At 39.3% G+C, this 21,840-nt stretch overlaps 1 protein-coding gene and 1 long non-coding RNA gene across 5 annotated transcripts in view; one reads left to right on the forward strand and one right to left on the reverse strand.

Annotated features, from left to right (window-relative positions):
• The window catches only part of LOC146432811 (uncharacterized), a 211,122-nt gene that overhangs the window by 42,829 nt on the left and 146,453 nt on the right, over positions 1-21,840 (reverse strand). The window lies entirely within an intron of this gene.
• LOC146432813 (uncharacterized) lies at positions 6,930-15,394 on the forward strand. The gene is made up of 3 exons (XR_014854188.1): positions 6,930-7,198; positions 12,229-12,409; positions 14,416-15,394. It is a non-coding gene; the product is annotated as an uncharacterized LOC146432813 (long non-coding RNA).

Genomic DNA, 21,840 nt, shown 5'->3' on the forward strand with positions numbered 1-21,840 from the left:
TAAACCTAGACTCTCGAAAGACATTTAGTTGTGTTTAGTCCCAGTACCTTAGAGGACCCAATCACAGAAAACAGAACACAATTTCCCACTCATACAAATGGAAGTGTGACTGCCCTAACTGCTTTATTGCAAACATTCTGTAGACTGTGACATCCTTAGATGCTCAGAGCAGTGCAACCACACAACATCACAAGATGACAAAGACGGATGTAGAACCAGGACCAAGAGAGTTGCACAAAAGACAGACTGGAGGAGTTCAGATCTAGACAAGTGTAAAAAATAGAAGCAGAGATGTACTGGGGACAGCTCTGCTGCCTTAAGCTACCTAAGCCAACATCACCAGAGGACCCTTTATGCTCCTATGGGACTCATGGAGAGCTTTTTTCATTATCTCCCAAGGCCAAAATCTGTTCCCACTGGTCAGGATTTCAAAGACTGCAAGACCAGCTGTGAAAGGCCAGACTCTAATACCTTGTGAGGTATCAAATGTGTCTACAGACACCTAGACAATTTTAGCTAACCAGTTATGGTTCCATCTGTTGTGTTTAGTGCCTAGTTATCACAGAACAGGGAACAAGACCTGGGACTTGTGAGGATGGCATTTATCATTATCATCTATATTCTCCATTTATCATGGAGAAGTGGAACTGCTCAGCTGGAGGTTGTCCAGCCAGTTCAAACACATTCTTACACTTTGCAATTGTGAGGCTTAGCAAAATAACTGGAGTTTCTGGCCTCTCAAGGCCTGGAAAAATGTGGAAAACTTCCATTGCGAAGTTTTATAATATCAGTTACAGATTTCAAAGAGCAATAAGGCAAAAGGTTCTGCCCCATTCTGAGCTCCTCCCATTTGTTAAGCTTTCCCTTCCTTTCTACAGGAAAAAAAATCGCTATTATTTTACTTTACAGGATTAAAAAAAGCAAGAAAGTGAAACCCTGGGGGCTGGGAGACTTGGACTTTAAAGGACTCTGTAATGAACTGTTTCATGGTAGTTAATCACTTTAATCGTGCTTCCTTTCCTCAATAAAACTTTCCCTGTCTGTACTCTCCAAGTGATCTCCAATCCTTCTCTAATACAATGCCCAGAGGGTTAGAGCGTGTTCCAGCTCTGGAGCATTGGCCTGAGCAAAGGGCAAAAATCCCTTACTGTTCTGGCTGATTTTTTTCTGAATTCAGTTCAGAATTACCACCACATTTTAACTCTAGTACGATGCAGAACATGCTTTTACTATCAGTTACAACAGGCTTTTACTGTATTGCTCTTCAGTCATTAGCTTTCAATTTTATATCTGGGTTTATAGTTACATTTCACAAATTCATTGTTTTTTAAAAACTTTGGATGAAAATGGGATTTCTTTCATGACTGTACCTCTTTATTTTGGAAAAATAAGCTTGGGATAAAAAGACGGAGATAAAGATTTGAGACTCATCCAATAATTTGGCGAAAAGGGAGGAAGAAAGGAGAAAATGTCTTGTGAATTTTGATCTTCTGTCTTGCTGCCAAAGGAGATGAGAGTCTCATTTAACTGCTGTGTGCACCTACACAAATCTGATCATCAGTGCTTTTCTGTAATGGGAAATGAGGGATTCCTGCTAGTAGTGGGGGCATCTGCCTGACTCCCCTTCTGCAGTGCTTGGTTTGTACATAATATAAAGCACAAGCTTTCAGGCGTTCTTCAGTATTAACAAATGATTAACACTGTGTCTGTTTAAGTCTGTGATTATCTGAGGGGTTCCTATTTTCAAAATAGTTTCTTTTATACTGTGACTGTCTTCAGTCCTATTTTGAATACAACTTTTAGTTTATTATCCCATTGGAATAAGTGCATCTCTTGTCCACATTGAAAAGAAGCCATTTCCCTCCAAACACTGAAATATCTGTTCACATAGAAATAAACACTGAAACTTACAGCAATGTCTTTGCTCCCACAACCCTTCCTCCCCCACCTTTGCTTCTTGACAACTACTAACAATAAATGTAAAAGTAATCCTAGTTTTTATTTGAAGCTATCTCAGCTTTAAAAGAACCTTCCAAAAATGATTGAAGCTATGATTTAAACCCATAGGTAACCCCTGAAATCTGCTTTGAATAGCAACAAATGCCTAACAATATCTTGAGCGCTTGTAGCGAAGAAATCTAATCTCTGAACTCCTAAAGGTCAAGATTTACTGCCTGGTAACATGGCTCAAGTGTAAATGCTCTGTAATGCTACAGCAGGTGATTGCTTTGCTCTCTAGACAGTGTCAATTTTGCCCAAGTAGCAGCAGATGTGTCTAGCATTAAGCCAGAATGGTGTCAAGGGCCCTTCTTGAACAGAACTGCTTCTCAGAGAAACTGGTCCTAAAGCCCCAGTCTATTAAGACCATACCCAAAAGACAGACATTTAAGACTTAAAGGATGCTGGAGAATCAAGGTGCTTTAGAGCTCTAATGTTTCACAGTCCGATACCCTGGGAAAAGAAATTCTTTTGTGATACAAATGTACATCTTCAAATCACACAAGCCTGCCAGTGCAGCTAAAGTAACTTACACCAGAAAAGTATTTGGCTCCGAATGTTCTTCGTTCCAAACTTCTTCCTCCTGAATTTCCTCAGTGAGGTGCTGCCATGGTGTCACAGTTAATGTCACAGTGCTCCCACATGAGGTGCTCCTGCACCACCTGGCTCTCTTTATGCCATTTGTACCCTATGTACCCAGTACCTATGGCAGCTATGAAATCCGACCCTACAACTACTTTTTGAAATTATTTATTATTGCTCTGACCTTTCCACACTACAGAGACACAAAAATCAATTACTTCATTACACTGAATATTACCTGTTTTGTTATGATATGTTCTAAGTCCAAGAATAAGAAGATAGGGAAAGCACATTCCATTTGCAAATAGGGAGCTGTAATCAGTCTGCAGAGATCCACTGCCCTTTAGTTCTACTTATGTAAAAGAAGCAACACAAAATTATTCCAAAAGCAACAGTGGAAGTTCCCCACACACTTTCCCATATCATACTCCAACACTTGTAGCTGCAGGCTGAACCCTTTCCCAGCAGAACTTCTGTCCATCTGTTGATAGCCCTTGCCATCTTGGTGCTGCTGGGCATAGATACTCCAAAGGCCTCAGGAAACACAAAACAGGCCCTTGGTGTTTCTCATGTCTGCAGTCTCTAAAGAATATTCATGGAGAAGTTTAGGACAGCTTGAGGGCCAGCTAAAACCAAGGACAGTATTGCCTGAGAGTCTGAATTTGGTCTTGTATTTCAAAACAGGTCAGTGAAGACAAAGAGGGAATACAGGTTTGAATCTCAGGATGTTACTGAGGACAAGTTTTCCTTCCATGCCTTGGTGTGGACAGATGATACTTCCAAAAGAGATGATATTGAATACCTGTATCTGAGCTGAACAACATGGAAACAACTTGGCTGCCAAAATGGAACTTAGTCTGTTGAATAGGAATTTAAGTGGAATATTCTCTACTTGTTACAGAGTTTCAGTTGCCCTGGTTAACTCGAGATTTTCTGGTTTTCCTCCAAGAACATTTAGAAAAGGTTTTCCTAGGATTCAAACACGATTAATAAATATTTTGAGAGCGGTATAATTATACAATCTATATTCCAACAAATCACTTGGCCCATTCTCTGATTTCACCCAGCTGAGAATTCTTTGTACTTCACATAATACAGTTTCTTGTTTGGGGTTGTTTTGTGTTGCAATTCCTGTCTGAGGCACTTTGTGCTAACTTGGCATACACACACTTCACATCTGTAACTTTTATCTGCAGATATTTAAGGTACCTAGTAGGCTTTTGCACACCAGTGTTACATGAAAATCAGTATTACAATGACTGAGGTACGGAAACATTGTTTCTGCAAGTCTGAAGCTTGATTTCAGTCTTCCCAAGAGCAGAAAATGGTCTCTCTCTCAAATTAAACTTTTAATGGAGGGCAGTAAGCAGCCTTTAGAAAAAGCTCTGACAGACTGACTCTGTTTATGATCAGAAGTCATACTGGGACAACTTTAAAAAAAAGCAATGAAAAATCCTAGTGCAAACAACAGAGTTTAAAATTAATTACGTTGGCTGAGTTTCTGGCTGTAAATCACTCCAGTAATTTCACTAGTGCTACCAGAGTAGGCATTCCTGCCAGACCTCACTGGGAGCTTACTCACCTATATCATTTGAAGTAATCCTTTTGAGGTCTTATTTATGGGTGCATGGAAAGCACGATGCCATCCAGCCCCATGCTGGGCGTGCTGTCATTAAGCACTGAATGGCAGCAAATGCAATTTAACTTCTCTGAACAGCATCATTTGGAATAGTCCCAGGAAAACCCAGCATAAAACTAATTTCTAGCTGCATCAGATATGTAAGTATTTACAGAGCTCTTGGTAAACATACTGCAATTAAAAACATTTAATAGAGAGCAAATCCACTTTACCATATGGCAAATCATCTTCAGTTAAGGCAAGAGAGCCTTAGTGTCTGACAAAGAGGGCAAGGGAGACAGACTGTAAATTCCAGAGACTTGACAGAAAAGGGACCCCCAAAATAGCTTATCCATGTTGGAATTATGACGATGACATAGAAAAAGTAGCCCCAGGCCTCAAATCTTTGCCAGAGGATACAAAGACACCTGTAAAAATCCCTGTGCAGGACCAACAGATCTTGCATGAAAAATAATTGCTTCAAACAGCAGGAAGTGTGAGGTGCAGCATTATCCTAGGATATCACAACCTGTTAGTGCTGTCACAAACTGCATCAGGAGATTAATCTCCATCTACACAAGGCTTTCTCTTGAGCTAAAAATTCACATGCAAAGTCACCATGGAGAGAAAAGGCTGACAGTAGAATGTAAAATATAACTGATTCCTACAGCAAAACTCTTGGAATTCGCCTTCAGGATATAATTGGTAAAAGGTAATAAAAATATGATTCAGAAGATTTAACCAAACTCTTTAAATTGCTTAGAAACACAGATTTTTCCAAACAAAATGTAGATTTGAATTTTTTAAAAGACAGAAATTTGATACAGTAGCTTAAAGAAAATAAATATTTCTCTTCATTTGCTACCAAGTTGTGTGCTGGAGTCCCCTGTTGTGTGATCCTAGTTTCTCAAATCAGGTCTCATACAAATTCAAGAACTGGACCAGGCAGGGCCTAAGTCAACAGAGGGAGAAGCTGCCTCACTTCATCCCCATGCCAGCCCATTCCCGTGGAATTTGTGAATCTGCAGGGAAGCACATCTGAGCACTTGGAGTGAGGCTTGGCACAGCCAAAAACAGCCCTCCAGAAGCCCAGCTTGGAACTGACAGTGATGCTGGTGATCAGAAGTAGCTGTACAGAGTCCATTTCTTACGTAACTTCTACAGGATGTCAGAGCTGTCAAATGGCTCAGAAACACCTGAGTAGTCTTCTGTGGATTAAGTGCTTTCACAACAGGTTGAAGTTGAGTGACATTTTAAAGCATCAATTTGTCCTAAGTGAACCAATATGCAAAACTAATGAGATCATAAATTTTTCCTCCAGTTAATGTACTAGGAGGAGGATGGAGAGCAGGGAGAGGCAGGAAGATAAGAGGCTGCCCAAACTCATGAACTTGATTAAACTAATTTAATCTGCAACAAAGAATAAGACCCACAGAAGCAGAGCCATTATTTACTGGGCTACAGTGTCCCCACTGAGAATAGAGCCTTCAGATGCTCTGCCTGCCCAGGGTCCAGACTAACCCAGTGCTTTTGAAGTTACACCAAGAAACTGAAACACAGGGCTGTTTAACAAGAAAGCCACATCCCTCTTTTTTTAAGGTTCTGTAAAATAATGTGCTGCTGTCACAACCCAATAACTACAATTTCCTGTGTATCATCTTTGTAAAGCCGTAGGGACAGTCTGGCAATGGCTGTCTCTGCAGGAGGGCTGACAGGTTACACATGTGAGCACCACCTGAATTGCTGCTCCTACAACTGCAGCAAACAAAATGCACAGTGTCACTGCAAAAAGCAACATAACCTTACACCTTATCTCTGTTAGCAGATGCCACTCATCAACAGAGACAGACTGCTGAAACAGCAGGTAGATACAGAAGAAACCTATTCAGAGACCAAAGCTTCAGCTACTGTGTTAGTTACAGTAACCACATATATCAGAGCATGAGACCATCTCTGACAAAATTCTTGCTGTTTTTAGTCCTTACAACTCTCTTTTGAGATTAATATGCTTGGCATTCTCCAACCAAAGGTATTGTTTTGATTATGTATACATACACAGGCCAACTTATCAAAATTAATCATATGCATATTAAACTGCTTATTATGAAAATGCTTTCTTTAAAAAAGAATGTTTTATCTTAGTAAAAAACTAGCTACTTGCAAACTAACTACTTATTTCAAAATTCAGGTTCAGTAAGCCTAAGCCTGGTCACATTTGTGAAAAGCCATCCACCCAAATCCTGTCTTTTCCTGGGGGCAGAAGTACCAACCACTGCCACAAGCTGCTGGCTGGGGGATGGACTGGTGTGGCACAAGGTGTGTTGCAGCTGCTGGGAGACAGGCATATGCAGGCTCTTCATGATCTCTCTGCCTTGGAGTTTAGCTTGGAAGTTCAGCTAAGTTCAGGAGTTTAGCCTGGAAACCGTGAGTGTCCAAGCTAGGACTTAATTTACTCATTTAGGGGTTCCTCCCATCTCACCAGTCATGGAAAAGAGTAAATCTTAAGCGTAATGCAACGGTGGTGTTATTCATATGCTGGGGGGGAGGATGATCAGGTTTTGGGCTCACCAGAACTTCAGGTAAGTGCAAGATAAACACAAGATGAGCAAATTCCATGTTTGTTTGAAAGTTAATCCAGTTTCCCCAAATATTCCAGTATAAGCTCATAGACATTAAAGTAGAAACAGCCCCATTTACTCACTGCAACGTCATCTTTTGGCACGTCTTCCTTAGGGACAGTCAATGTAACAAGTTAAAAGGAAGCTGGAATTCCCAACCAACCTGGATTTATTACTTAGACCTGTAAGTCTGATCACAAGAATTGCTTTTTTTTCTGAATCCGCTTCAACAGATTTATAACACCTCCTATGTTTCTTGTATTTGTTTACAAATTTCATCTTTACTTTTCACAGCTCTGAAAGAACACTATGCAGCTCTCTCTTCAGCTGCTGCTTCTTTCCCTGTTGGCTAACACCGGTTTGAGTTGCCTAACACAACAAGGTTTGTGCTTCTCAAATTCATAATTAAGACAGAGAAAAGAAAGTCCACTGCCTGGCAGGCAATCTCAGAGCACAGGAAACAAGTTCAGCCCCAGATTCTTTCATTAATTCTACTAAATGGGATACTGCAAGAGCCTCAAATCTAAGCTCCAACCTCTGTATCTCAAAGCCTACTTTTTTCTTTGAAAAAAACACAACATTTGCATTTTTTTCATAGTGAAGTTTGTTTTCAGAGGATTAAATTGAAAAGCAAAAGGTCCTCAGCCTTCAGCAATGTGGGCAAAGTTCTTAAGAGAAAAAGCTAGGGCAATAATGTTAAGGAAACAAGACTTTCCAGGGGGTAAGCCAGACTGTAGCATACTGCTGATGATGGATGATGTCTGTGAGCCTTTACTTCCCGCATCACCCCACAGATATGATTTCACATTCTCCCCATTGGCCCAATTCTTACCTTAAACACACCTTTTCCCTGGTAACACAAATTCTTACATTGTTCACCTGCAGATCATCTCTTTGCCTTGTGCTGTGCACCACTGGCTATTAAGGACTGAAAGGAGACCAACCTATTTCCATTATATCCTTGGATTTGAATAACCTAAGTGTTATAACTCCCAGCACGTGACCACAACTGAAATGAGCTAGTCCTTAATTAAATAGAGGTTGAAGCTCGTTGTTTAATTAAACAGATGTAAGTGCCTAATCATTCAACTATTCCAAGCATACACTGCATATCATTTAATCTCACCACCCACACGATACAGGCACAGCTCTAAGATTTCACTGCAATCAAACTATTTTGAATAAGCCAGTCTATGCTTTACACAGAGAAAAAAAAAATTCCAAGCAGGTAAAAGAAGAGTGAATGTGAATTTACTGAAAGAGCCATTTCCAGTAAAGTGTGTGTGAAATGAGAAACTCTCTGTGGAGCAGGAAATGGCCCTGCAGCACACCCACACCTCTTGATTTTTCTGACATACAGATGCCACACTGTGAAAGGCTTTACAGCACCATGAATGCCTTTCAAACAACACTGCTGCAACGTGTGGGATACTGCATAGATCCTTGTTTGGGCAAAGAGGATGAATTTTCCTCAGAAAGCCTGGGCTGCGTGTGTGCACAAGCAGGCAGTGATTCAATGATCTTTGAGAGGAACTGACCTACAATGCTACAGACTCTGCCGTGTGTGTTCCAAGGGAAATGCCTGACATCAGAGGAGGGAAGTACTTTCCTACAGATCCTTTTTGTGTAGCAGTCATAAGATTGGTACTTTCTGGAGCAAAAGTTTATCTGAAAAGAGTTTGCTGCATGGAGGGAAAATCAAGACTGATAGGTTGGGCAATCAGCTTTTTACCCAAACCAAACAGATCCAATTGCTTACGAGGAGAACAGAGACTGACAGATTTCTCCAGATTCCTCAAGCCACCTGGCAAAACCAGGATGGATTCCAGTATGGATTAAAATTCATGGGCAGGGAGTTTGAATTATAATATTTAGCAGTGAAAGGAGCCTAAGACATAAGCAGAGAAGCTGTAGGTACATTCCATGTTTGACAAGAGAGTAACCACAAAAGGACCCTCCTGACTTTGTGTCCAACCGCTTGTTTCCATCCCTCGTGCCAGTGGCTCCTGTCCTCTCAGGTGTGCTTTGGCATGCACTGAGGGTGACAGTGTGACAGAAAGAGTCTGTCTTGTCTCCCTCATCCTGTAACTTCAGTGTCAAACCTGTGGTGCCAGCTGATATCCCAACACATGAGCATTTGTTAGCTGGATCAGGTTTGGCTGAAAATAAAAGCCACTGGCCTAGACCAGTAAAGCACAGGAAAGGTGAAAAGATGAAGAAGGTTTTAGGGATTGGGTTGGTTTCTTAGTTTCATAAAACAAATCCACGCAGACTTAAGAATGTACATCAGTATATTTTAATTTTTATTATTTCAAACAGCAGCTAATTTTTAGTGATTTAAAAGTGCACAGTCAAGTTAATTTCTGCAGTGTGGTTCAGAGGACAGAGGAGACAGCAGCCTCACCGTAGCAGGAACAAGAGGCAAGAATAGAAGAACTTCTCAGATGAGCTTTGCCAAAGGCTTCATAATGCAGACCTGCCTGTGCCCAGCTTGCCCTGAAGAGTCAGGTACTTGCAGGCAGGAAAACTCTGAGTGTTAACTATGAGATAAATGCATGGACTGGTCCCTGTTTCCTTACAGGGCAGGTAGGATCAGACCTTTACAAGGGAACAGAAGTCACCTATTTTTAGTATCAAGCCAATAGCCTGACACAGCCTGGATGTCTCAACAATCCAGTAGTGAGCAAAGCAGGCAACCCCACATGGAGCAGAATGGGCAAGCATTTATCACACTTGGAAGGAGGGTGTCCTTTATGCTCTTATTGTCCAAATAAGCAGCCCAGGCTTTAGCCCTTGCAAGTGTCTGAACTTTTACAGATACCCAGCTATGAAGTCAATTACTGAAAGAGCACAAGACACACCCACAGCAATTACATTTCCAAAACCACACGTCAGGTGGGAAATAAACATATGGAAACTGTTACATTGTTTGCGAGAAGCAAAGACATTTGACAACAAATTGTACTAGTTCAGCTTTTCTGTTTGTCAGTGGTAACAGGGTCACACTTGCTGGCATGAGTCTTTTCATGAGAGACCAAATAATTTTGAATAGGTTTCAAAGTGAATACTGCAATGCAATCATAGGTTTTTTGTCATATGTATTGCTTTTGTAAGGAAAAAATGTACCAGGTAAGAATTATTCCATAATGGTAAATTTGCAGTCTTTATAATGGGTTTTTTTTTGCAGACTGTAAAGTAAAAAGAAAGACAGAAATTTAAACTTCCTATCAGCCACTGCTAACAAATTACCATGTGCTGCCAGTAATGTTGCAAAGTGACAGGATTCCTGTTGTTAAACTTGATGAGCAGCAGCATCGCCAAGGAACATGTAACAACCAGTGAACTTTCCACAAAGACAGTTTGCTTCCCATAGATCTCCATACATAACCTTTACTGGTCTCAGTAGGATCATTACATCCATTAGACTGTGGACTCAGCACTGCTTTAGCTCTTAAGTTAATACAACTGAGACTTTTTTTTTACTTTCCTATTGGGAAGTAGCATGTGCAATTTTAGTGATTTCTTAGATCATTCTATAAGTAAATCAAATATTCTTTCAAGCCTAGTTATCAAAATTGTGTCCTTTGATACTACATCCTCCATCAAACTGCAGTAATCCAGATCAACACATTTTAAACCTCCACTATCTCTCCTAATATCATTCTAGCAGATAGAGTAATTAAATTTGTACATTTTTTTTAAGTCCTACTCAATAAATCTGAATAAATTAACAACGCATTACTAAGGCTGCTACATTAAATTTGCATAGTGCATTTAATGAATATGCAACTGCAAGTGAAAAGGTCTGCTACTGTGAACCTTCCACATTAGCATAACTACTTCCAGCATGTTTCTTAAATAATGCACTCATTTGCACATCACTGACTTGGCTAATTCTGACTTCAGTCAGGGTAGCCTTGTAATTAAGACTCTTGCTTTAATTTTTAATGAAGTTTATGTTACATCAATCCTGACAGTAATGAGGGGACATGGAAACAAAAAGGCTGCTAATAATTAAATTCACAAACCAGTTTGAGGGATAATAATTCCTGAGGAGAAATTACATGACTAATTATTAATTAAATATTCATACTATTGCAGGGCCATCTCCCTTAACTGCTCCTTCTTGTTGGTAATAATGCTGAGATGTGGATGCCTCCTGCAACCATTCTGATTTTAAGGTCTTTGGTTAATTTTAGTGCACCATTAATCAATATGACACAAAAAATAAAATTGCTTTAATTGGTATCACTTTATTGTTTCTAAATATTACTACAGTTGGTTTAGTTGTGTAGAATTAATCTAGTTAGTCGGTGCCCATTTTATGGCAACATAAATCCAGTTTATATCCATAAACTTCTAATGGCAGGACAACTTGACCTTTTTTTGTAACATTACTGTTTACAGATAATTACACCAACTCTTTAAAAGGTTGTTTAATAGCTTTGCATTCATCATAGTAAAATGAAAAGCGTGCATATTATTTAACTCCAGACTATTCTAAGAAGGTCTCAAAGACCCTAATTTACCCCTGCTGAAAAGTAAGCAATATTAATTTGTGTATTTTTAAGAAATCTATGAGAGCTTTTCCTCAAATGCATGCAAACAGATTGAAAGTGTTTGTGCATGGATCTCTGTTCATCTTGCACACATTTTAGATGACACCTATAACAGAATAACAGCCCTTCAATGACATCTTTCACAGGAAGAAAGATGTCGGTGTGTGGCTTTTCTATCACACAGGTCTTGAATTGATAGTTTTCCAATCTCTCATACTCAAATACTATAAATTCACACAGGAATTAGCCTGATTAATCCTAATTTATGTCAACATTTCTATCAGCCAGGATTCCCCTTACTGCAAGTGTCAGAATAAACCTTTCGGATCACATGTTTACTAAATAAGTCCACTTTAAAGGAAAGTTTAGCAGAAGGAAAGAAATTCCTTAAATTAAGCTTATTAGTCACTAAACTCAGTTGGACTATGAATTTGTTTTAAAGTGTATGTTACTGCTTTAAAGAGAGAGTATTTTGCATAGCATAAAATTGATTCTCAAATTATTAAAAAGACATAAGGCATGTCCTTTTATCCTGAAGGGGCATTTGGAAATTCTGAACCAGGGCAAACATTTCATTTTTCTAATAATTCTAACCAGTTGATTCATCAAAGTGAAACAAGTCCATCACCATACATGGGGCAATGATTCCCTTTAGCAAGCACTTGTCACATTACTACAATCTGACAGGTTTGTAGGGCATTATTACTAGCTCTGATTTGTACCACTCTATCCCTTTTACTAAATCTTAAAAATCTTTTTAACTTTTCTTTTTTCCTCTACTCTCTTAAACTAACACCTGAAGGCAATTTAAATATACCACTCCATAATGAAATAGCACTTTCATTCTCTCTAGAATTAAGATGTCATTATCAACCATCTGTTCCTGGTCCTGCTCTCTATTTCTTCCATCAAAGAAATAGTTCCAGGCATGAAACACCTCATTGGAGCAACAATCACCTGAAACTGCTGGAATGCTGCAATATGAGCGTGGACCTGGCTTGCAGGGGAAATAGCAATTGAAGAAACTTCTTCAGGTAACTTGGGTGTCACTTTATGTAGCAGGTGAGGAGAATTCCTACTGTGTCTTTCTCTCCATTCCGTCTCTACAAGCAGCACTGTTTCATTGCCACCTGTGCTCCTGAGAGTGCAATATCTGGTATGCAGGACAAAAGGCATCTGAAGTGTCCTCAGGTCAAAGCCCCAGTTAAAGGGCCAAACATGCAGGGCTCATACGGAGCCATCTCAGTGGAATTCTGTGGATTCTGAACTAGGATTTGGTGGCAGCAGTCAGAAAGGCACAACTGCAGCTGTGCTTCTCTCAACATCACTTTTACAGTTTCTCACACACACAAGCTGTGTGTAAAATTTGACATGATTTGCTTTCACAAATCTAATATCCTTCTGCAACAGGATAGCCATGCCTTGGGAAGGAGAATCAAAAAGAAAAGGCAAACTTCGTGGGTTGAGATAAGAAAAATAGAATATAATAATCATAACAAAAAGAGGGCTGGAGAGAAACTAAACCCAAGAGAAAGAGCTGATGTACAGAGCAGTTGCTCAGCACCCAGTGACATCCAGCCTGTCTCTGAGCAGCAATTGGCACTCCCTAGTCAACTCTCCCCAGTTTGTGTGTGACATTCCATGCCTTGGAACATCCCTGAACATCCCTTTGACCAGTTCAGATCAGCTCCCAGCTGTGCCCTCACCCAACACCTTGTGTAGCTGCTCACTGGCAGAGCATGAGGCACCGGGAAGTCTTTGATTTAGTGTAGACATGACTTAGCAACAGCTAAAACATCAGTGTGTTATCAACATTCCTCTTGTACTGAATCCAAAGCACAGCACTGTACAAGCCACTAGAAGAAAATTCATTCTACATGCCAAGACCAGGACAAGAGTGAACTCTAAAATGAGTAGAAAACAACCCTTGAGATCAATTCCTGGTGTTCCAGTGTCAAACTCCCCTGTCAGATTGGGCTCTGCAGGTTACCATCCTGCATTAGTGTCAATCCATACTGTCACTGCTGACTTGGATGTCAAGACAGTATGCCTACAAATCTATGGCACGGTGGGAAAAACTGTGACATTCTCCAAGAATAGAATTCAAAGTTATCTTGCTAGATAAGAAACATGTAGACTAAATGGAGATAAGCCCAGAGGAAGACACCCAGATAAAACATAACATTAGAACAAGCAAATGCCATTGGGGAAAACTGAAACAACTGGGGTTCTGTTTGTCCCATAGAAGAGGTTTCTCACACAAGTGAAATAAAGGCTGCTGCTAAGGAAATTATTTTTCCCCACATCCATGATGATGGTAGTAAGAAAAACTAGTCATGTACTTCAGCAGGAAAATTAAATATTAGCATTAGCCCTGGAATATGTTGTGCATCTTAATTATCTAGGTTTAAAAACAGTGTAGACAAAAATCAGTCAGGAATGACTTCTGTAGGGCTGATTCAGACTTAGGAGAGAGGACAAGCTACATGTCTTCTTTGGGTGTTCCAGTCCTGATTCTAGAATGAATTCAACCTTATGCAAAAGCTGTGGTTGTGTATGTGCCTGTGCACTACACCTACCAATCACCAGCACTTCCTTCCTCTACTCAAAATACATTTTCAAATATTCCTGTGATTTTTTTTTTAAACAGGTTTGGTTTAAACTGAAAAAAAAAAAAAGTTTCAACTGACCCTTTGTTCTCCAGATAAGTGTATTTACATGAAAAGAAATACTTTAAAATAAGAACATGCAAACATTCAATTTTGACAAGGTTTGTTTGGTTATGGTTTTTTCAGGTTTTTTGTTTGGTTTGTTTTTTGGTTTTTTTTTTTTTCTTAATTAGAGCTCTCTTCTTCCAAGCATACCTCCATTAAAAAGGACAGTTTTGGGGAAAAAAATTTCCACAAAAATATCTTCCAACACACTGAACATTTGCTAGAAGATTTTCACTACCTTGTACTAAGATTAGCAATACTTTATTTTGCACAAAAATTACCATAACTGAAATCTAATATTAATTTCATTATTAATTAATTATTAGACGTGGTGCCAAGATAAATTCTCCCAGTATGAGAAGATACTGACCTGATCCCATATGAAAGCAATAGCAAGACTTAAGACAGCAGACAGGATCCTCTGAAAACTATTTGGCAAGTGAATAATTATTATATTTCTTTTAAACAACCATTCAGTAATAATGATAGGCTGAAAATATTTAAGTAGCAGGATGGTTTGTAAATTGAAAGATAGTCTCTAACCAACTGGTTTTAGGCACAAACCTGAATAACTTTCATAAAAAGCTGCAAATACAGATGGCTACTAGCACTGAGGAGTACAGGTGGAGTGTTAATGTTAACAGTAAGAACTGCAGAGTGAGAGAGTGGGATAATCACAGTGTTGTAAATCTGATGAAAGAAATGGCACATGGTACAGAAAATCAGCATCCAAACAATGCCATTTCAGCAATCAGCGCCTTCAAACACCACCCTCCCACTAAATAATTCCATGTAAAAGAAGTTTTTTGTGTGTTCATTCCTCAGCAGCCACCATGTCAGTTAAGGTGCCATTATATACCCTTCAGTCCTGCAGGCTGTCAATATTTCCTAGAGGGAAATGGCCTCAGCCACCTTGCAACCCATCAGCAGCTACAGCATTCTGACCAACATGGGAGCAAGGGCTGCAAGCCAGTGAGCCTGAGAGTGCCTGCAACAGGAAACCAGTTTGAATCTGAGTGTCCCCTAATACATTTCACTTCTACAACTTCTCCATTTGGATAGCACCATAAAAAGCAGAAGAGGGTGTAAGGGAACAACCATACTTCAAAATTCAAGCACAGCTCTTTCAGGAATATACAGACTCAAATTTAACATATGGACAAAATAGTCTGAACAAATGAGATGGCATTTTAGCACATAGGATTCAATAAAATTTCTTAGCTAATAGGTTAGTGTGACCTATCCACCTAATATGTGACCTATCCACCTAAATATTGCTTCACTCCCCTTGACACTCCACCTGCAAAAGCCTACAGTCCATCAGACAGAGCAGGCTGGCAGGTGGTTTAGTGTTTTAAGACACAGAGGTGATTTTGGAGGTACTTGGATCATATCAATGCACATTGATTAGTCAATGTCTAATCTGCAGAAAGAATATGTGATTAACATATGAAAAATAAAATGTTTAGGTTAAAATCCCTGTGCTGGTTTTCCTACACTATTCAGCAAAAGTTGAGTGCATTCAGTAGAGGTACAGAGACTTAATACATATTTGAAGTTAACCCTCTGTGCTACTTTTAGGCATGAGTCAAACGAGAGGATATTTCTAAGGTAGGCTGGGCAGCAGCTATGCCAGTCATTTCCTCCATCACACTTCCCAGCATAAACAAGAGGCAATGCAAAGGAACTCCCACAATGCTAGACAGCACCAGCCATATCCCCAAATCCCAGCTGGACTGGTTTTGTCTGGGATAGAGTTAATTTTCTTCACAGCAGCCCACACAGTGCCACTCTGGGTTTGTCACCAAACACTGCTGATATCACACAGATGTTTTAGCTGCTGCTAAGCAGGGCTTACACACCGTCCAGGCTTTCTCCATTTCTCATTCTGCCCCTGCAGTGAGTAGGCTGGGGGTGGGCAGGAGGCTGGGAGGGGACACAGCCAGGACAGCTGAGCCCGGCTCACCGAAGGGATGTTCCTTACTCTACAACGTCACGCTCAGCAGCAAAACCGGACAAAGGAGGCAGGGGGGACTTCCAGAGTGATGGCACCTTATACCCAGGCAGCAGCTACATGTGAGGACACCCAGCTTCCCTGGAAACAGCTAAACATGTGACAGGAAGGAGTGAACAGATTCTTTGCTTTGTGTTGCTTACTTGGGCAGCTTTTGCTTGACCTGTTAAATTGTCTTTACCTCAACCCACAAATGCTCTCACTTTCGTCCTTCTGATTCACTCCTCCACCCTACTGGGGGTGCAGGGGCTGTGGGTGCCAGGCTGCCTGCTGGGGCTAAGCCATGACACCAGTCAGAACAAATCTGTATTTGGCTATGCAAAGGCTACCTTTAGCCTGCTGAGGTCCACAGCAGTGCAGCACAGATGGCTGATCAAGTTTTTCAGTCTGCATTTCAAGAACTCCAGTCCATCCCTCCATGCACCTCTGCCAAGACTTTTAACCCCAATACAGCAACTTCAGATGCCACTGCCCATTCCTCCCACTTACTGACATAAAATCCCAATCTTGCAGCAGTTCACTTTCTCACCATACAGAACAGTGTGGAAAGCATGGTGTGTCCCAAACACCTCCTCTGCCAGAATTTGGGTCCTTTGAAAGAATAAAATAATACTTTCCAACAGTCTCTTTGCTCAGCTCAGACTCTGATACTGTCTGATAATAATAATTCAGTTTCTACTAATGGCTAATTCCACAGTACTTGATAATTAGGATCCAATAGTTTAAACTCCTAATGACAATGAGTGCAGGTTTCTCATTGTTTAAAATCCACAATTTCAGTGAGCATTCCCAACATTTGTTTCTCAAAATTGGAACAAAAAAATGATCCCGGGATCAAGTGCAATGAGAGCTCTAAATCCACACAAGGAACTCATGGTTTCCAAGGGGACCTACATTAGTAGGGAGACCTGTTTGTAGCCTGCAAGATGCAGATACTATTTTATAAATATAGTTTGATTTTTACTTTTTCAATCAGCAAAGCAGATTTTTCATCATACTTTCTATGAACTCAATTTGAGTTTTGTTTTTTATAATTACAGCAACAACGCAATGATGGGAATTTCTTTTACCCTTCAACATCATGAACTAGTCAGATGAGAACTTTGTATTGCATAATACATGATGCCCTGCCTTACATGTGATATGCTTTACAAAAATCTTAGTCTAATTGTGAAAGACTACTGTTACAAAATATTCTCATCACTGGCGTGTTTAATTGAGCTCCTGAGAGGCAGTATCAGTAAGACTTAGGGATAAATAACTGGTAGTCCCATTGGTCTCACCAAGAATCCATTGATGTTTCATAAATCCTAGTCAGTACAAATCTAATTGAGTTACCATGCTGAATTAGCTTACATCTAAATGGCATTCATGTCTACAAATGGAATAATTAGAGGCTAGAAAATGGGATATATGAAGTGCTATCCCAAGTGACAACAGCAAGACATTTGTATTCATTCAATCAACTGCTTTAAAAAAGCAGATGCAATACTTGATTTGGGGTTGATGATGAGACAGTGTTATTGAGTCTAGCAATGATATTAGACAGAGAATGTTAACTGCTTCTTCATATCCATCTATTTATATTTATTCTAAGAGATTCTTCACTTTGATTCTTTCAGATTTTGCTTTAGGATACAAAGTCATTACATGACTACCATGACTACATACTCCCTATTTTATATCTAGGGTAATGAAATCAGCTACACTCATTAGCGCTCTTCTTTCCACTACTAGATTCGAAGATGAATCGAAAATAAATCAATAAATAACAGGGCTTCAAACAGAACTTTCAAAGCTACTAATATTTTTAGCCTCAGTACTGGAGGAGTCTTTTTAGACAGAATAAAGCATATAGGGCTGTTCATTTTGTCACCTTGCTTAGCCACTTTGTTCTGTGTACTAAATTAAATAAAATTCTGTTACACTCCCACTGGAGTCTGGTGTCACCCTGCCAGTGATACCCTGCATTACACACTGACATTTGTCAGATGCCACTAGTTGGCTGGTTCAGGCTTAGTTAAATACCATCTGGTTTTTTCAGGACAAATATAAAACATGGCTATCTCAAACAGTATATAAAACCTATTAAATTAGGATGAATCTTTGCAATACTGGATAACAGATTCCTTTAATTCAGAAAGTAGTCTAATTTGCATGCATATTTTATTTATTACACCAATTAAGTTTTGCAAATAGTTTGCAATGAGGTCCCTATGACCTAATAATTCACAATTACTCCTGGGATATCCTGCCCACTTTAGCACGTTTTGAATAATATTGCTATCTCCTTGAGAAAAATAATGCATTTTTTACATGATGAATTTATTAAGAGTGCACACACCTCTTTCTTAACCAATTTTACTCTAGACAGGGTTACTGGAGCTACTTCATAGACCTTTGTCGTGTTGGTTAATGAATGCTTTCCTTCAGCTTCCTCTCTTTTCACATACTTGTCTCCTAAGCTCTTGTGGAAATCCCACATATATACAGCCTAGATGAGCACTCCAGGTGGTAACACAATATAAATGAATAATAACCATTTGAAGCTGCCAGGAAAATATTCTCTTTCTGCTCTAGCATTAAATAATGGAGAATAAATGAAAATAGACATTGTGGGGCAAACATATGGCAATGTAACATACCCAAGACTGGCAAACTCACTTCAGGTTTATATTGTGGAATTTAACTTCCAAAAAACTGCATCAGAAAATGAAAATTTGGTAATCACTTGTATCTATTCAAATAATGACAAGTTACATTGACTTAGTTTACAAAAACAAACTACCATTTAGATTGCTTTGCTTTAATGAACTTTATAAGGAATTTTAAATGAGCTCAGAGTATGAGAAAATGCCTTATTTTGGTATAGTGTTGAAGCAAGCACTGGCATTTCCTTGTACTTCATACGTATGGCTTCCTCCCTTAAAGCATTCAGCTAGTAATCTGCATTTCTATGTTTTTAATTCCATCACAAACAAACAAAACTCCTCTTTGTAAGAAAAAATTCATAGCTTGCAAAGACAGTGATGGAAGGTCATATATTTGCTAAAAAATGATAACAAAAAACATAAGGTATATTTTGCATGTGACTTTCACATACAAATTTGAATTTTTGACTATGTATTTTGGAGGTGATTCCTATGGGAGTCTGCTCAAGAAATCTGCTCAAGAAGTGAGTATCCTACACCAGAATGTAGTTTTCTTTTAAAATGATCTATACATATACAGCAGCCACTTGGCTGAGGTGTTCCCTTTGCTTTGGTTTGATGTGCTCTGCTCTTGCACAACGCCAAACACACATCATTGTTTCCCAGTGCTAAGAGCTGCTGACTGTGAGCACATCTCAGCTTCCATCTTCACAGAGCACCAGCCTTTTGGCAGAGTTCACCACCTCAGCCTTCCTATGGCAGTTCTCTCCCTGCAGCATCTGTGGGGTTTGCAGCCCTTCACTGCTTTCTCATTTCACACAGTTGTTTGAGAATGAAGTGCCAAGCACTGCACTCCATATAGAGTGCATATGGGAAAGGTCCTCTGATGCTCTGTGCACATCTGCAGCTCTTATTCTCCAGATCTACTAAAAAATAGCTGAAATCCTTCCCACTGCTGCCTTCCATCACTGCTGGCTCATGCTGAGCCTTTGCAATGGCCCACCAAGTTTCCTGTCCTGTCCCATGGCTGATCACCACCTTTTCCTCAACTATTTCCTTCAGTAACCTCAGTTCAGATTACTTGCCCAGCAAAATGGCTTCATTGGCACCTTCTACTTCTTCTCACATCTTTCAGATTTAAATTCTTTTCATATATGTCTGAAGTTCCCCTTGATAAAATGCACCCGGCAATGTAAGCAGTAAAATGAACAATTCCCATGAATTGGGAATTAAATACAGAGAAAAATGGTTGTACTTCTAATTAATTTTTCTTTAAGTATCTATTTCCTTATCCCGAGCAAACAGCTTCTGAAGGGAATGCTGCAAAAAACCTACATATGGCTTTGCTTACATATGACATAGCTTAGAGGACAACAAAATGAAGGAGCAGATTCTGCATTTTGGTCTACAGTAATTTTTTTTTAAACAACTGGGGCCTGTACTCATGTGCGTGAGAAAATAATCCAAACCTGCAAAAATATACAAAATAAAAGCCTGTTATTCAACATAACTCTCAAGTGCCTGGATTCACTGGAGCAATGAGGACTGAAACTGAACCCCTCCCTGGATGAGGGATGTAATGAAAGATCTTACAAAACAAGCTGAAAACAAAGCATGTTTACAATAGTCATAAGTGTAATAGGCAATAACCACAAACTACATAATATTCCAGCTCTTTGAGGTCTTTCTATTTTAATTCTGTGCAATTTCATTAACCCCCTTGCAAGGAGATGTGCTTGAAGGAACTCTATAATATAGGTCATTTTTAGTAGACATTTATATTCCGTTGTTAATTGGCGAAGCAAGGAGGAACGAAATAGCCTGGGAAGTATCCTACAGGGAATAGCTTGCATTGGCAAACAAAATGAGCGAGTAATCTCACAGATCTGTTCCATTTTCTAAAATCCTTCTACAGCACCACATTTCCAAGTATGAGCGTGAAATGCAACAAATTAGGATTAGTACAAGCCGTTTTGTGCTGTGCCAACAGTTAAGTGATGAGCAGGGCAAGGGAACCAAACCCCCATTTCTTCTGTGCACCAAGCCAGCAGCTAGAGATGCCAAACATGGGGTAAGAATATCAACCCCAAAAATGCTGTGGCAACCTTGTGAAGCCAGAATAGAGCACTGGGTTTCGTTGTGATGGAGGGAGACTTTGTTGGACTACATTTCCCATCATGCACAGTGCAGGAATATGATTGACAATTTTAGTAACTTCATTTTCATAAAGACAGACTTGTGACTCGGCTACAAGAAAAAAATACTGTGTGAAATTGCTTGGTGTTATTTAAAAGGACACAAACTAAATGATTGTTTATCAGTATACAAAATATTGAGTGAAATTTTCCCACAGGAGTAGCAGCCTGAATAGTATTAACAGTGCTTTAAACTGTAATGAATTCCCAGTCTAATTCACTATGAGGTTTCAATTTATACCACATTTAGAGTACTCCAGGTTCAAGTAATCACTGCAGTAATTAGCTTACTTCCAGTCCTCCAAAATAAACCCACTAATTTTTGCAATCAGCCTTCATTTGGTTAATCACCAGTTTAATTGATTTAATTAGTTTGATCTGCAAAATTAGTCAAGTGTAAATACTGTTTTGTAAACAGAGTTTAGCTCCAAGCTGTAATATAGGGAATTCTAATTCAAAGCTAGAGTTAATAATAAAAACCAACACACACATGATTTTTGTTGCAGTATCCAGCAGTTTTAAGTCTGCAAGACACAAATTTACACTTTTAATAGATAATGTGATTTTATATTAGTGAAAAAAATGAGAACATTGTCTCTCAGAATTTTATTCCTGACTAATGGTTTTACACTGTGATAACTGATACTGGAACAACATTTTTTACTTTCTTTAGGTTACGAGCAGAGCTTTTCCTTTTTAACTTTGTTTTTGGTTTCAAAAGGTAATAAAAGGCATTTATTAATAAATTAACCAAAGGAAAAATTATATACAAGGAGAACTGCAGTTATTCCTAAACAAACATTATTTGCACACATTTAATAAGAAACAAGAGTAAAAGAAGCAAGCCAAGTTGCAACCCTGGGCAGTAACATACCAGGCAGAGGGAATGTC

This window comes from Lichenostomus cassidix, chromosome 10, assembly GCF_008360975.1.
Source record: "Lichenostomus cassidix isolate B80296 chromosome 10, HeHo_3.0, whole genome shotgun sequence".
Lineage (NCBI taxonomy): Eukaryota > Metazoa > Chordata > Aves > Passeriformes > Meliphagidae > Lichenostomus > Lichenostomus cassidix.